This window comes from Pteropus medius, unplaced genomic scaffold (genome assembly GCF_902729225.1).
Source record: "Pteropus medius unplaced genomic scaffold, Ma_sr-lr_union100, whole genome shotgun sequence".
NCBI classification, from domain to species: domain Eukaryota; kingdom Metazoa; phylum Chordata; class Mammalia; order Chiroptera; family Pteropodidae; genus Pteropus; species Pteropus medius.
The window spans coordinates 118,455-123,888 of record NW_024353392.1 but is presented as its reverse complement, the minus strand read 5'-3'; the positions used below and the strand labels follow the sequence as shown (position 1 = coordinate 123,888).

Here is a 5,434-nt window from a genome sequence, read left to right as displayed (position 1 = left end):
GCGCGCGCGCTGCTTTTGGTAAAATTTGTGACAAGTGTGAATAAATAGGTGAGAAAGGACATTGCTTGATTCAATGAACATAGGCAAACAAGCAAGATGTAATAATGGCAGAGATATGGCAGGGGTGCAGAGGGCAGAAATTAGGTTGTCTATAGAATAATAGGAATAAAGACTTCCCAAGAGTGTAAGGAAGCCAAGACTAATCATCCTGCAGTCGTCCTCTTCTTATAGACTAATTTCACCTATTGAGGAGGTGATTCTTTCTAAATGGCCCCCAGCCCCAGAATCAAACTTTTTCATATGTGGAAGTAATAGTGGAGATGGGGGAACCATATAGTATGAACCGTAAATTATTTCAAATATCACCTATAATGGTACCTATTACAATCCTAAATCAAGCTTTTACTGATGGGGTTTACTAGACAGAATCTGCTTGGAGTGCTTTTTTCTATCTTTGCTTTACACAATACAATAAACTAGCTTTCTTAAAAAGCAGTGATGTTCTTATACCAGATTTAAGCAAAGTTGAATATCTAGAAAGCTCATGCTCGTGTCTCCATTGTACCATAATCAAGAAGAATTGGTGGTTATTCCCTAAAGGATTTGATTGATCTAGTACTGATAATGGTGACCATGAGGAAAATAATGTATACATAGTAGATTACTGTATTGTACCACTTGGAAGATTGAACAGCCAAAAAGTTGTACATATGGAAACCTAAACACAAATCCAAGAGTCATCCTGGAGGCATTAGGACCTAGGAAACACCAGCATGAATAAAGCACATATTTGAAATCCATCAGATTTCAGGCCATCTCAAAATAGATTGATTACTCACACTACTGTATGGGATGGAAAGCTTGAATGAGTAATAGAAATGAACAAGTGAGGGTAGTTGTTGATTAGTGAGCAAACATGACACTGAAATGTGCTCAAAGTCCAATAACAGGAAAAATAAGGATGCAGTTCATAAAGGACTCAGTGGCTAATAATATGACTAGACTCATTGCTTTTCGAGGCTATATTCCCATGCAAACCTGTTTGGTTGAATTAATATCTATCTGTTCATTTTTTTTTTTAAAGAAGATTTAATTTGGCTAAAAGTAACTTTTCTGGCACATCGCATCATAGAACAAGTCTAACTATAATTTCACTTTTTAGCTGGTTGTTTTGGTGTTATTTAATGCAGCACAGTGGATGCAGATAAACACTATGGAGAGTCTAACACTCAAACATCTATATAACATTTGTCAAATCACTCAATTTGTGTGGGCCATAGTTTTACTATCTACGTGATTTTGAAGGACTGTGCCCCATTATGATCTATAATTTTATAACTACATAATTTGACCAAAGAATTCTCTTCATCTACACCTTCTACGTCTTTAATCCTTGAGAGTAAACTGGGCAACATGCCCTTGTTTATTTATTTGGGCATTCAAAACCAAAAGGTCTCTTTTATTTACTTGGACTCATAGGCCCCTGAAGCCTCCCACCTCTATCTTTGCTGTATCTTTATTAAAATTCATAGTCTCAGGACTGGAAAAGAACAGGTAGTTTTCATTTGAATACCCAATAAACAAGGGGACATTGTTAGCTGACTTGCAGGGTATGTAGATGTAGGCGCTTTGGATTAGGAAGTCTTTTGAGAAATTTATAAGAAATGTATTATTCATTGATCAGATAAAGAAAAAGTGTGGGGCCCTTCAAGTGCTTTACACTGTAAGAACAACAACATACATGCTAGCTGCATTAGACTCATTGATTTCTCAAAGGAAACTAGATTCAAAACATATTGGAAATTCCAAGAATCAATCACTCAAAGGAAGGTGCACAAGGTCTCAAAGCTATAGGAAATAATCATATGAGATTCCAGGGATGTCACTAGGTATCTCAAGGTCATGCTCAGAAGGTTGAAAGCTAAACTTGGAGGAATCTAGGTTATAATAGTAATGACTCAGAACCATGTTCAAAGGGGATCCTGTCTTGGCAGATGAAAGGCATATGGTGTTTAGATTGAGAAAGTGTGTTTCGATATTGATTAGATGGCTACAAGGAAAGAGTTGAGGTGCTTGGTTGGATGATTAAAGGAAGCTTTGGGCATTGGTCTGAGATGATGAAGTAGATGATTACAGGTAAGGGGATGGACAGGATGAGCTCAGAAGGTTTCTTCTTGCCCTGTAAAATGGACTTTAATTATAATGGACTGTGGAAGATCTGCAATACAGTGGGTAGTAGGACCTAGGTAAAATCAGGGTGTAGAGTAGGATAAAATAGGAATCGATGACAATAAAATGTTTGCCATTCTGGAAGTGCTGAATCTGATCTGGCCAATAGGATGAACTGAAATAGATACTGTAGGGGCAGGTAAGAGAGGGGGAAAAGTTCAGAAATAAGCAAGAGATTGCTACAGTACATAGATTAGATGAAAAAATACTACTCCATGAATGTTTATGATTTAGAAATCCACCCATTAAAGGGCCATTCACTGTGAGCAGCAACAGTTAAGAAACTGTGCTGTTGGTCAATTTCATATTCTATTAAATGAGAGAAAGAATATACGTATCACATAGTATTAAATAAGAGCCAAGGTGATTACAAGTCTTGGCTGCACATTGATGGGATCTAGTGATTTCTGTCACGTAGTGCCTCTGCAGTAATGAAAGATGCATTGTAAACCCACTCCCATCTCAGTCCCTCTGGCCAGGTGCTCATAGCTTTCTTAACAGTTTTTCTGTAGCCCTAAAATTTGCTATGTTCAACCTAAACAGAAATTTCTTTTCTTATGCCAATTTAGGGACTAGAAAGCTAAATCTATTCAAGAAATGCTGTTTGTTAATGAAAGAAAAAATGTATTTTCTCCCTGGAACCTAAAATCTGCCATGTTGAGACTAGAGTTGAAAACTTTCCTATCTAAAGCCCTTCTATGCTAACACCACGAGACAGTTCTGATTTCTATGATAAATCCTTTCTGATATAATATGACTCAATCTCAATTTCAAAGAAGAGAGGAGAAGAGAAGGAGAGCCTGGCTCCTGTTTTCTTGTACTCCCATGGGTTCAATGCTGTTTTGTACCTTTACTGTGTAATGGCTCTGGGGTGTGTTGCTTTTTTCTGTGCTCTGCTGTTATATACACTCCTTCTCAGAATAACTGAAAGCAAACATAGGGGGAATTTCTGCCATGGCTTTATATGTTTTCTTAGTTCTACTGTTCCAAAGTCTGCTCTCTAAAAATCCCTCTCTGTGCAAAAGCATTTGCATCTCTATCACAGCACTCCCCCCTTACAAATACCAAGTTGTATATAGTTTACATTACTAACCTCTCAGCCACTGACTGGGCCTCCCTCCTACCGCATACATCTTGCTGAAGCTGCCAGGTTCTCACCACATTTAACTCTTAACTTGTCACTTTGCTACCCTAGTCCTATTCATTACTTTAATAGTTTCATTAAGAATCATAGCAATTTATTTCAAACCAGGGAGTCTTGCGGTTATAAGACCTTGCATTTTTAAAGATCTAGGTGTTTTAGTGATGAGGAAAATTGTAATATCAAATAAATTCACACACTTCTGATCCTGAAGAAAATGATAGTTGTTCATTTAAGAAGTAGGAATCTTTCTTTGAACCCCAAATCCTTTCATAGGAGACAAGAAACTTAAGTTCTAGTCCTAACTCTAGCTTGACTTTGCTGTGTTACTATGAGCAAGTGACTTCTGTTCCAACCCTCAGTTTCTTCATCTGCAAAACGAAGGGGTAAGAAAGGAGAGTTTAAAAGCCCCTTCTTGTCCTGATGCTCTAAATTTTTTATGCTGGTTTTGTTGGTTGCATTCTCTGTCTCACAAGTCTTTTATGAAGAATTAGTCTCCTTTCCTTTAGATTCTTTACTTTCTCACTAATAAACTCCTCAACTTGGAATAAAATATCTCCGAATCCAAGTCACGCAGGTCACTATCTAGGCTGTTTCATAGCTAGAGAGACCCGAAAACGAATCACACCAAAAACAAAATGTATAGAATGTTAACAATAAAGTATTAGTAAATATTTATTTAGAGGTACAGGGGAAAATACTAATACTTATAGAAAAATGGCTAGCCTCTGCCTCATCGTATGTATGTATGCTGCTGACTTGTTGAGAACATGATTTAACTCCTGGAATATCCAAATTCATGTGATAGCCCATTATGTTACAGTGAAGTTTTAATGGATCCAGAAAAGCAACAATAGTTTGCATTTCAAAATAGATTTTCTGTTTAAGAGTTCAAGGTCTGTTTTCTGTTCATTCAACTTGGTTTGTAGCATGCAGAGGTGAGCGATAATTATAATTAGACAAATGGAAAGGCGTGTAAACCACTGCCCTAGGTTCTATCAAATGCCTATTGGCTAATTAGACACGCTCACGGGTTTCTCACTTTTGACAAAATTTCCATATGCCACATAGAGACATGTGCACACACACCCAGGCATGGATCCAGAGATTTCTAAATCATTGCTCTGACTCAATGTAAGTAGGGGGTTATGCCGTGTCAGCTTGCGCCATTTCTACCCAGGGCAAGGTGATGTGATGAAATCTGAACGATGCACAGCCCAGACTTGTGAACCAATAGCCGACTAGCCCCACGCTGACAGGATGCCCGCTGGGCAGCCAGACTGGCCTCAGCACGGGCTCTCCCTACGTCCTCAGTCTGCGTGGTTAGGCTGTGCTATAAGGGGCTTAGGCAGGCACCAAAATGCATTGAAAGGTCAACAGGCTAGAAATTAAATTGACATTTGGCTACAAAAGGGTTATTCTGAAGTTCCATTTTGATTTATAAATATCCATAAGGATAGTTTTCTGCAAGAGCTGATTCATTAAAATCTCATTTAAATGGTTTTCATTTTATTTTACCCACGCGCTTGCGTTTGTGCGCGTGCACAGGCGTGTGTGTGTGCGCGCGTGCACACGCACACACACACACATTCATACACAGACGATGGCTGGAATGAATGGCAATCTGTGCACAGAAAGAATTCTGGGGTCCTTAAGAGCTAATCCGTATGGCTTACCTTGAGGAAAGGATCTATCCATGCTGAGAAATGCAGAAGAACTAATGCCCCATATGGCTCAAAGGACCTCTTCTCCTGAGTCTTTAGGTTTCTCCACCTCTCTTCAGAAAGTCTTGAATGAAAACTCCTTCACCGGCAGTGGAACCAGAAACAGAGATAGTTCTGTCTCGGTCTTTCTGACACAGCAGAGAAAACGGAAAGGAAAATAAAAAACGGTGGTGGGGGGAGGAGAGTCAGTCCTGTAGTGGCAGATACTTTGTATAGATTTTCCTTGCAGATCTAAATCTTGATGCACGTATTCCCCAAAGAGCCCGCAGGTGTTATCACCTCCTCCTCCTTTCTTTTCTCCTCCTCCTTCTATTTTCCTCCTCCTCCTCCGCCTCTTTCT

The 5,434-nt window shown here is 39.0% G+C and overlaps 1 protein-coding gene across 1 annotated transcript in view; it reads right to left on the bottom strand.

The window, feature by feature from the left end:
- SPRY3 (sprouty RTK signaling antagonist 3) overlaps nt 1-5,434 on the bottom strand; it is an 8,997-nt gene extending 3,563 nt beyond the window's left edge. Inside the window, exon 1 of the mRNA XM_039850479.1 lies at nt 5,047-5,434. The gene's annotated coding sequence lies outside the window, so the exon portion shown is untranslated. The remainder of the gene's footprint in view (nt 1-5,046) is intronic.